The sequence below is a fragment of the Mercenaria mercenaria genome, chromosome 10 (genome assembly GCF_021730395.1).
Source record: "Mercenaria mercenaria strain notata chromosome 10, MADL_Memer_1, whole genome shotgun sequence".
Lineage (NCBI taxonomy): Eukaryota > Metazoa > Mollusca > Bivalvia > Venerida > Veneridae > Mercenaria > Mercenaria mercenaria.
In genome coordinates this window covers 21224896-21237597 of record NC_069370.1, presented here as the reverse complement: position 1 = coordinate 21237597, position 12702 = coordinate 21224896, and positions in this window count along the sequence as shown.

Here is a 12702-nt window from a genome sequence, read left to right as displayed (position 1 = left end):
TTCTGAGTTAAGCGGGCGGGTAGTCGGGTAATCTACTCTGCATGTCCAATCCTCCTATTAAGTTTCAACATTCTTGGTCAACTGGTTCTAGAGTTATTGATCAGAAATGGTTTTTCAAGTTCAGGCCCCTGCGACCTTGACCTTTAACAAAGTGACCTCAAAATCAATAGGGGTCATCTACTCTGCATGACCAATCATCCTAAAGTATAAAGTTTCAACATTTTGGGTCAAGTTGTTCTAAAGTTATTGACCGGAAATTGTTTTCCTTATTCGGGCCCATGTCCTTGACCTTTGATGTAGTGACCCCAAAACCAATAGGGTCATCAACTCTGCATGAGCAATCATCCTATGAAGTTTCTACATTCTTCGTCAAGTGGTTCTCAAGTTATTTATCGGAAATGGTTTTCCATGTCCAAGCCCCTGTGCCCTTGACTTTTGATGGAGTGGCCCAAAAAACAATAGCAGTCGTCTACTCCATAAGTCTTTTCAACCTATGAAGTTTGAAGAAGCTAGGTCAAATGATTCTCAATTTATTGATTGGAAATGAAGTGTGACGTACAGACAGACAGGGGAAAACAAGGAGCTGCGTTCAATAAACGCTTGATGCCCCCGGTGGCATCCTTGTTGATAGATTTTCCAAAACGAGGTCAAGGTCATAGTTAAACTGAGGTCAGATGATGTCTGAAGACGAGGAATGGTCACAGGTTACATCAAATTTTGTATTAGTATCAATTCATTCTTGTAAGTGATTGATGCTAGACTAAACGGTCCGATTTGGTTTACCAATAGATGGCCCATACAAAGCAACCTAAGTCCAAAACGAGGTCAAGATCAATGTCAAACTGAGGTCAGGTGATGTCTGAAGATGAGGAATTGTCACAGGTTACATCTGCATTAGTATCAAGTCATTCTAGTAAGGGGTATTGATGCTAGACAAAACGGTCCCATTTGGTTAAAAATACCGTATCGTTTCGTTGGTATCGGTATCAGACTGCTTCGTCCTTAACAATATCCAACTCCAGTCTTCACAAAAACATTTAAAAACTAAAATAAACAAGAAGGCCTGTGCGTGATGAAGGCCCTATATCTCTCACCTGATCTATTGATCTAAAGATCATCAAGATTAACATTCTGACCAAGTTTCATTAAAAAATGGTCATAAATATGGCCTCTAAAGTGATAACTAGCTTTTCCTTTGATTTGACCCGATGACCTAGTTTTTGATCCTACATGACCCAGATTCAAACCTGACCTAAAGATCATCAAGATTAACATTCTGACTAAGTTTCATGAAGATATAGTCTTAAATGTGGCCTCTAGAGTGTTAACAAGCTTTTCTTTTGATAAGACCTAGTGACCTAGTTTTTGACCCCACCTGACCCAGATTTGAATGTTACCTATAGATTATCAAAATTAACATTCTGACCAAGTTTCATTAAGAAATGTTCATAAATGTGGCCTCTACAGTGTTAACTAGCTTTTCCTGTAATTTGACCCGGTGACCTAGTTTTTGATCCCGCATGACCCAGATTCAAACTGGGCTTTGAGATCATCAAGATTAACATTCTGACTAAGATTCATGAAGATAGAGTCATAAATGTGGCCTCTACAAAGTTAAGAAGCTTTTCCTTAGATTTGACCTGGTGACCTAGTTTTTGACCCCAAATGACCCAATATCAAACCTGCCCAAGGTTTTGTTGAGGGTGACATTCTTATCAAGTTTCATTAAGATTAGGCTAAAACTGTGACCTCTAGAATGTTAAAAAGTTTTTCCTTTGATTTGACCTGGTTACCTAGTTTTTAAACCCAGATAACCACATATCGAACTCTTCCAAGATTTTAGTGAGGATAACATTCTGACCAAGTTTCATTAAGATTGCCAATCTTGGGCCAAAATTGTTACCTCTAGAGTGTTAACAAGCATTTCCTTTGATTTGACCTGGTGACCTAGTTTTTGACCCAAATGACCAAATATCAAACTTGTACAAGATTTTATTGAGGGTAACATTCTGACCAAGTTTCATTAAGATTGGGGCAAAATTGTGACCTCTAGAGTGTTAACAAGCTTTTCCTTTGATTTGACCTGGTGACCTAGTTTTTGAAGCCAGATGACCCAATATAAAACTCTTCCAAGATTTTATTGAGTGTAACATTCTGACCAAGTTTCATTAAGATCAGGCCAATATTGTGACCTCCAGAGTGTTAACAAGCTTTTCCTCTGATTTGACCTGGTGACCTATTTTTTTACCAAAGATGACCCAATATCGAACTTGTCCAAGATTTTATTAAGGGTATAACATTCTGACCAAGTTTCATTAAGATTGGGCCAAAATTGTGAACTCTAGGATGTTAACAGTCAAATTGTTATCGACGGATGACTGACGACTGACGGACGAAAGACAATGACAGACACAGAATGATCACAAACGATCACTATTGAGCACTTTGTGCTCAGGTGAGCTAAAAATAATAGAATTTTGTGATTTTACAAAAAATTTTTTTCTGAGACCATGGACAAACCTAAATTATAATTACTTTTGTTTTGGTCCAGTATACCTGAGGACACCTCACTAAAACGATTATATTTTTTCTCTCACTCTACTGATCTTTATCATTTATATAGCATTGTTTTCCCGATAATTTACTCTTAGACTATAATGTGCCGAAAACTGCATCTAAAAAGAACCAGCGGTTACAGAATTATATACGGAATAACATTACAAACTGAACGCCCCTCGTATGTCTGTCAAATCGAACTACTTTTGACTTTAGAAATACTGAATGTATTGAGCAGGCTAGCTGTCAATTTTCTTAATTGTGACTAATTCAAGGGCCATAACTCCAAAGTAACAAAGCCTATTCATGTGCTCCATTGCTGTGTTTTGGGAAATCTACCCTTACCTTTTATCTTCTGGAACTTTGCCAAATTAATCTGTCCTTAAACATTATTTATAACTTTGGTCAACATTGAAAAAATATTGCTTAAGTTATTAACAGCACACTATCAATTCTAACAGTTCAAATTCCTTCAAGGTCTGTAACTCAAGAGTTACAGGCAATATATCCAGCTTCTATCCCATAAACATTGTGACCAATGGAATGGTAATTGCTGAATAAACATTACTCAAGTAAGGGAGTGGACATTGTCGATTTGGCAGTTTTCAGTTATGAAGGGTGTTAACTCCACAGCCTCATGGACAGTCTAGCTTGTTATTGAATCTGGCTTAGATTTATGCCTATATATAAACATTGTGACCCAGTTTGGTTAACACTGGACAAGAACTACTGAAATTAGTGGTCATGGTCAATTTTCACCATTTCAGCAATATATTCAAAGGTCATAACTCAAAACAATCTTGCTGGTTGTTGTACTTGGCCGAAATATTATGCCCATAAGTACTGTGACCAAGGTCGGTGAACACTGGATAAGAACTGTTCAAGTTAGAGAGCAGACAACTTAAGTGGATGCCACCTGCTTCAAATGTTTATGTAATATGTCCAGTTTCACAGGTGTTTGATCATCAAATTTTAAAGCACAACAAAATAGAATCAGAAGTATATAGTTCAATGTCCTTCACCAAACAATCCGTTTGCCTTTTCTATGCATCATACAAGTAAAGTATCATAATTTTATACAAACACTGTGTACATACATACAGCTTTGTGTGCTAAAAATAAACTTGTTGGCTAAAAAGCAATCAACTACTCCCTAGAAGGTATAAAAGTGCAAGGGAGAATACTCATGAAACCAAATTACTATCTAAGATTCCAGGGCTTTTTTGTTCCCCCATCATAACAGGGGCAGTTAATAGGTCCCTTCCCCTCAGAAATTTCTTTTAAATCATGCAATTTTCCCTAAAAGTTGACTTTACATCAGTGTTTTTATTCCCCTTTGCCCAAATACCAAGCTATTTTTCTTCCCCAAGTTGCAGGTCTCCTGAAAAAAAACCTGGACTCAACACCCCTTCATTAAAAATGAGTAACAGAAGTTCAGAGTTAAACCTCAGGAAATGCATGGTTGGATAAATCTACTTTATGAACTGGGTAATTAAATAGATTTATTTATTTTGTTGGGTTTAACGTCGCACCGACACAATTAAAGGTCATATGGTGACTTTACAGCTTTGATGGTGGAGGAAGACCCCAAGTCCTCCGTGCATTATTTCATCACGAGCGGGCACCTGGGTAGAACCACCGACCTTCCGTAAGCCAGCTGGATGGCTTCCTCACATGAAGAATTCAACGCCCCGAGTGAGGCTCGAACCCACGTCGATGAGGGGCAAGTGATTTGAAGTCAGCGACCTTAACCACTCGGCCACGGAGGCCCCTAATTAAATAGATATTATACTGTTAACAATAATGTTAAAACACATCTCTGACCCTGGCAATTTAGGCCTTTTAAGCTGCAATTTAGGAACAATGTGAAGTGTTGTCTACAAGAAGTTCATCTGTAGGGAAAAATGACTTGAAACACTTCAAAAGAAAAACATGTAACTTCATCACTGTTTTAAATTCTACAAATAAAATACATGTCTGACTAAACTAATTACTATCTTTTCCCTGCATGATCACAAGAACATTTTTTCCACCCCATCAGTTTCCTGAAAGCTTTGATTTGTTCATAGGCTCTACTGCAAGTTTTTTTTTTTCAACTTGTGCATCATATACAGATTATTAAACAAAATATACAAGTAGACAGAAGTGTGTGACATTCCTTGGGGTCATGGTTCAAGTCCAGCTACAGTCACAACCATATTTGATGTGACTTTACTAATGTTTTCCCTAAATGATTCAAATTCAGCTTTCATTTCCACTGAACTAACATAATTACTGTGAAATCATTTAATTTCGTGGGCATGAAATTTCGTGGTTTTTGTCATAACGGCAATTTTGTGGGGATATGAATTCATGGATTTCAACTTTTGAACATAAAATGAACGGGAATTTTACTTGTTCGTTTAGATTAAATTTCGTGGATTGACTCAACCACGAAATCCATGAAAATGAGTCCCCCATGAATATTAATGATTCCACAGTATGAGAAAAATTTTCTGAATGAAAAGCATAAATATCTTACCAAATGTTCTTCGTTCCCATCAAGTCTACACTAAAGTATCTTCAGCAAGCTACCGAGCATGCTGTCAACATCTTGCTGCACAAGTCCACCTACATCTGAAAACTTGTATATAAATACATGTACATAAATGAAAGTGACATAAATGCTGTAAAACATTATGACTGTTAATAAATTTGTTCGAATGTCAGAGAGTAAGACTGCAGTCAGTCCAGGGCTCGAACCCGGGACCCCTCGCTTACAGAGCAAGTGCCCTACCGACTGAGCTAACTGGCTATCTGACGTCATACAACATAGGAATTGTAGATATCAAAAACCAAGGCTCTTTTAAGCTTGCAGAATGTTGTAAGTTAGCTTTTGATTGGCAAGCGGAAAGGTCGTCAGAACGAGGCTATCAATTTGAGATGTACTTTAGTCAGACTGAATGTTCACACTGGGATGATAGCTTGCTGGCTTAGCACAACAGGTACAATGCAGATCTATGGATTGCGGAATCATGAGTACAATCCCCTGGCAGAGCATAACTATGTTCTCCATTACAATTTGATAAAAGACATAGTGTCTGAAATTATTTTTCCTCCACCTCTGATTCATGTGGAAGGTTGGCAGTTACTTGTGGAAAACAGGTTTGTACTGGTACAGGATTCTGGAAAACTGGCTACCATTACATAACTAAAATACTTTTGAAAAGCAGTAGGACACAGGGTGTGCCCCCACTGGAACATTTGTTACAAATAAGGGGCAATAATTCAAATGTTTGCAGGTTAATGGAGGTTAGCCTAAACAAATATTTTATGAAAAAGAATCCACTATTTTGGCTATTTCAAGGGCCATAACTCTGTAATAAGTGCAAAGATGCAAAGATTCTTAAGAAGAATGACAAATGTGCAAGGTCACATCATGATAAAGACTCAAGCAAGGTTTCATGAATTTACATTAAATACATTTTGAGCTAAGCACATAATTAGGTGAAAATGTGCATTTTTTTACTATCATTTCAGGGGTCATATATCTGACTTAATGCGTGAAGATCAATTGAAAAATACAGCCTCTATCGCATACAGAAGGTTTCCCTTTGATTTGACCTTGTGACCTACTTTTTGACCCCAGATGATCCATATTTGAACCTAACCCTAACTTCACTTACTTCTTAACCTGCACCCTGCTAAATTTCTAAAATGGATTGGACTATCATTTAATTTGGGCAATAACATTTATTATTTGAAGGGGTGTTCACTGAAAATTTTCTGACTGAATAACAAACAACACAGGTCATGATCAGCCGATCTTGATCTGCACTGGTCGCAAAGGCAGAATCACTTGCAGCCAGCAGGCTAAACTTTAAAAGGTTAATGGACCTAGATTGCCCTTAGCCCTGAATGGAAGGGAGGAATTGTCTATGTCTACCTGGTGGTGAGTGTTACTATCTGGGAAGACAGTGACTATATTTAAAGGTACTGACCTCCAATCATACCACTACAAAGAAAAGGAAAAATTTTCCAAATCAGAATATTATTGCTATATTTCTTATAAAAAGGCTTTGAAACTTAGTAACTAAAGATAATGTGTTAAGGAAAGACATAAGAATAAGTTATTTTTACTAATTTTTCCAATCAAAATAAGAAAGTATTTGTAACAGGTTACTGCCTTAATTATAAAGGTTTATATCTAGCAATCATTAAGTATGTACATCTGTGATGATGTATTGGTCAAAGACGCAAGCAAAGTTATATTAACATGGCGGCCCGGGTTCAAGTGCCAACTTGTGCATTTTTTTTTTCTTGATTTGGCAGTTTTAAGATAGTTTAGAAAAAAAACGTTATGTTCTAATGTTCATAATATGACCAAACTTGAATGTTAAAGAGAGATCGTTTTTAGCCAAAGTCTGGAGGTCAGTGCCTTTAAAGGCTCGCAATGATTTCGTTTATAATGTGTGTGTTTACGAGTTCAATGTCTTTTCAGTAATTGTTCAGTCATAAATGATGGTATCTACTTATAGCAATCAGCATAATGCCCAACTTTAAAGTGCTGCCTCATTCATACTATTCTCGGCTTCGCACATCAGGATACTTCGGTCGATAAGAGTTACGCGCCCCTTGACGACTGGGTTAAACAAACGCCATTTTATCTATAAGTTACAGTTAAGATCGAAAGGTATCGGAAGTTTTTTTCAGTATATTGGACTGTTTTGAGGTAATTAAGATGCCAAATCATTGTTGCGCCGTTGGTTGTAGAAACCATGGGAGAATGCTGAAGAAATTATCATTTTTCACTTTTCCAAAAGACACCAGGCTGACCAGTCCTAGCAGTCTATCCTCTTAATGCTAAGAGCCAAGCAAGGAAGCTACTAGTACCATTTTTTATGTCTTTGGTATGTCGCAGCCAGGGATCAAACTCACGACCTCCCGCACTTGAAGCAGGTGCTCTACAACTAGGCTACTGAGGCAGTCTTGTTTATAATGTAGCTGCCATGTGTTTTGTTATGGACTTGAAATATATAACTTTAAATGTTTTGTTAAGGTTACGAAGTAGGCCTTGAGAAACAAAAATCAAACAACACCAAATCATAGAAAGAAAGATTTGTTTGACATGAAAATTGAACAGCATGTAAAAGATGTATATTACTTTACGAAACAAAGAGGTTAGAGGTGCGAGCGCCAACTGCGTGAAGCTTTGCTAGGAGTTCCAGGAATTTTTTGAAAATTTGTATTGATTTCATGGATTCTGGGCTCTTTTGGCTACATTTTAACATAGTATATTACCTTCTTTAGAGTCTTAGACAGAGATTTAAGTTAAACAAGAGCCATGTTACACATGGCTAATCCCCCCGCCGGGCATATTATAATTGAAGGCTGAAGTTCCTGGCAAGTTAGTGTCTGAAAGTATTAATTTTGGGGAAAGTTTTGAAGAACCGTTTAGTTGTGGTCCGCATCAGAGGTTTTAAAGATGTGGAAGAAAGAATAAGTCAGTAGTGAGGTGGTCTACTGCTAAATTTTATTAATTTTCATGAACAGTATAGCTATGATGTTTTTCTATATGGCTACTGTAAAAAGAAGGAATGGAAAGCTAACAGGGAACAAGAGTGCCAGAATGTCACAATATATGCCCGTCGCAGCAAATTTCTTTACTCTAGCAGCTGTATTTGCAAATGGAATGTTAATTTTGTGGTTGTTTAGTAATCATTGTAAGTCTTTTGTTTTTTTAAGTCCACAAAAAAACTCCTTACCAGGTAGAGATACCTTATATATAATAAAATACACCTAAAATTGGAGAGTAACATCTATGTTGTACCACAGAAAAGTGGTCTTGTTTTTCCCCTACGGTCAATTATAAAAATGTTACAATATAAGTTAATTATAGTAACAACTAAGGGAAGTTAATCTTTTCTCAGGTAGAGATTGGTCAAAATACACCTCAAAATTGGATTTAGCATGCATGTTGTACTACAGAAAAGTGGTCTCAATTTTTCCCTACGACTAGTAATGAAAAAGTTACAATAAAAGCTATTTAAAGTAACAACAAAGGGAAGTAATTTTAAAGAAGGGAACTGCGCATGACACTTTGTCTCAAGATGGTGTATAATTGTGCCAAGTTACATCAAAATCCCTCCATGCATGAAGAAGAAATGCTTTGGACAAAGTCATTCTTGTATCTGACCTTTGGCCTCTGTGACCTTGACCTTAGACCTAGTGACCTGGATCTTGCGCATGACACTCCATCTCGAGGTGGTTAAAATTTGTGCCAAGTTATATCAAAATCCCTCTATGCATGAAGAAGAAATGCTCGGGACAAGGTTTTCATTCTTGTATCCTTTGACCTCTAAGTATGACCATGACCTTAGACCTAGGGACCTGGTTCTTGCACATGACACTCCACCTTGTGGTGGTAAACATTTGTGCCAAGATATATCAAAATCCCTCCATGCGTGAAGAAGATATGCTCCAGACAAATTCTTTTAAGAAAATATGACAAAGGGGAATAACTCAAAAAAATAGGCAAGGCAGAGTTATTGTTCTTGCACACTGCACTTCCTCCCAATGTGTTCCTCCCAATGTGTTCTATCAGTGTATGAAGTTTGAAGAAAATCCCTCCAGTACTTTTGGGGTTATGCTCCGGACAAAATGTTTTAAGAATATATGATAAAGGGGAATAACTCAAAAAATAGGCAAGGCAGAGTTATTGTTCTTGCACACTGCACTTCCTCCCAATGTGTTCTATCAGTGTATGAAGTTTGAAGAAAATCCCTCCAGTACTTTTGGAGTTATGCTCCGGACAAAATGTTTTAAGAAAATATGATAAAGGGGAATAACTCAGAAAATAGGCAAGGTAGAGTTATTGTTCTTGCACATTGCACTTACTCCCAATGTGTTCTATCAGTGTATGAAGTTTGAAGAAAATCCCTCTAGTACTTTTGGAGTTATGCTCCGGACAAAGATCGTTGCGGACGGACGGACGCACGCACACACTGTAACATAAAAGGGAATTAATTAAAAAAAATTATTGTAAGTGAACAAAAGAAGGATCTGCAAAATAACAAGAGGCGTCCGTAAGACAGCCAAGCTCGACTATTCGAAACATTGTCACAGAAGCAGGAAATTATTACCCAAAATGTTAAATATCAAAAGAATTTTAAGTTCGAAAGAGGACATAATCTGACCAAAATGCATATCCGAGTTATGGGACTTGATGTTATCAACTAGTTTTATAACCCCGAAGAAACATGTCCAAATCTGCATTAGCTTTGGAGATAGTAACTTGCATGTAAAACATTAACCAGAATTATGGGACTTGACCAAGTGAGGTAGGTAATTGATCTAAAAAAAGAAAAAATAAGTTTCAAATCTATATGCCTTTTAGTAATAGATGTATGTACTTGCACACAAAACTATTAAACCAGAATTTTCTAAGTCCAAAAGGGGGCATAATTTGGCCAAAATGAAGGTCAGAGTTAAAAGACATGATGCTATCAACTAGTTTTATAACCCCGAAGACACATGTGAAGTTTCAATTCAATATCTGCATTAGTTTTGGAGATAGTAACTTGCATGTAAAACTTTAACCAGAATTTTCTAAGTCCAAAAGGGGGCATAATTTGCTCAAAATACATGTTAGAGTTATGGAACTTGACCCAGTGAGGTTGGTAATTGACCTAGAAAAAGAATAAATAAGTTTCAAAGCTATATGCCTTTAAATGATAGCTGTATGTACTTGCATGCAAAAACTTAACCTAGGTGTGACGCCAACGCCGACGCCAGGGTGAGTAGAATAGCTAGACTATTCTTTGAATAGTCGAGCTAAAAACAAGAGCACTGCAATGCAACACAAATGCAGAGCAATATACACACAAAACAAAATCATATGACCTTTGACCCCTAAGTGTGACCTTGACCTTGAAGTGAGCCGTCCGAAACATGCGCTCTGCACATCGTTTCGATGAGGTGAACATTTGTGTCAGGTTTCTTTGAAATCCTTCAAGGGGTTCAAGAGTTACAGAGCGGAAGGGAAATTGCTAACCAACAAATAGGCAGACAGACGGACACTGAGGCGATAACATAATACGTCCCTTAGAGCGTATCAAAAAGAATTGAGATCTTATGGTGAAACAAGTTGTGTGCAAGTTTGGTTAAAATCAAATCATAAATGAAGCTGCTATTGTGCAGACAAGGTCAAAATAGCTAATTTTGGCCCTTTCAGGGGCCATAACTCTGGAACCCATTATGGGATCTGGCCAGTTCAAGAAAGGAACCAAGATCTTATGGTGACACAAGTTTTGTGCAAGTTTGATTTAATTCAAATCATAAATGAAGCTGCTATTTTGCAGACAAGGTCAAAATAGCTAATTCTGGCCCTATCAGGGCCCATAACTCTGGAACCCATAAAGGAATATCTGACCAGTTCAAGAAAGGAACCAAGATCTTATGGTGATACAAGTTGTGTGCAAGTTTGGTTAAAATAAAATCATAAATGAAACCACTATCGTGCAGACAAAAAATTGTGGACGGCGACGGACGGACGACGAACGATCACAAAAGCTCACCCTGTCACTATGTGACAGGTGAGCTAAAACAAATTGTCAATGATGTTTGGGTTTTATTTTCTTCAATCTATTTTTTCTTTTTGGGAGGCTCCATGAGGATTCGAGACAAATGGGCTATTGTTTTTCAAGTTCGGAGATAGCATAAATGAAGGAAGAAAACCCTAACAATTGTTTTAGATTTTCAAGATTACACATGATGCATGCATATCCATATGGAAGGAATTATATGTCTTCCAATACCAGACCAACATGACATTAACAGAATATTTTTTCAACTTTCGGGATTTGCAGCGGCCCAAATTCAATTGATGGTCATTCAATTCAAACGGTTGATCTGGTCGGTGGCTCAAAATGAAAACCCTGTTGTAGCATAGTTTTTTTGCTTATCTTGAATACTGGTTTGTAATTTGAGACATAAAGGCTCTGGTGTTGTTTGGCTTCTTGACATAGTCCAACTAAATTGACGCGATCTTAGGAAATATAGAGATTTTTTTTTCATATGGGCAATATCCCCACTTGCGTCAAACACTCGAAAGACCAAAATAATTGAAGCAATTTCTGATGAATCGCTGCTGATGCTTTACATGCTATAGGTTTAAATGCAAATTATTTCACGAATTGGCCATATTCAAATAAAACTTACATGTATCGAAAGGGAATTCAATTCCTCACTGAATTATGTAAAAATTATCGAATAATAACCAAATTTGTGAATTTTCTGGTGATTTAAACCTATGTATGTATTACACGTGATTAACGTTTACCACGTGTCTACACGCCGATGTGCGCAAGTGATAAAACCAATAACTTTACAAGACTGTGTACTGTGATTTATCTTCAATTATTTTGGTCCTTCAAAGTTTTGATGTTTAGATTGCGCGTCACAAATATAAAACAAGAGCACTGCCTTGCAGGAGCTGACGCTCATCTGATCTTTGTCTATAGTAGAAAAATTGTCCTAACCATGATTTTCTAAGTCCAAAAAGGGCAATAATTCTTGCAAAAAGCAGGATGGAGTTACGTTTCTTGACATACAGAGTCAGTTTATGATGGTGAACAACTGTTGCAAGTTTCAAAGCAATAGCTTTGATAGTTTAGGAGAAAAGTTTACCTAAACATAAAACTTAACCAATAGATCTGATATTTTCTAGTCCTTCAGGGGCCATAATTCTTGCAAAAAGCAGGACAGAGTTATATTTCTTGCGGTATATGGTCAGCTTATGATGGTAAACAAGTGTGGCAAGTTTTAAAGCAATAGCTTTGATAGTTTAGGTGAAAAGCTGACCTAAACATAAAACTTGACCAAGAAATCTTTCTACATCCAGAAGGGGCAATAATTCTTAAAAAAAGCAGGATGGAGTTATGTTTCTTAATGTTCAGGGTCAGCTTATGATGGTGAACAAGAGTTGCAAGTTTCAAAGCAATAGCTTTGATAGTTTAGGAGAAAAGTTGACCTAAACATAAAACTTAACCAAGAAATCTGATATTTTCTAAGTCCAAAAGGGGCCATAATTCTTGCAAAAAGCAGGATGGAGTTATGTTTCTTGCTGCACAGGGTCAGCTATTGGTGGTGAACAAGTATTGCAAGTTT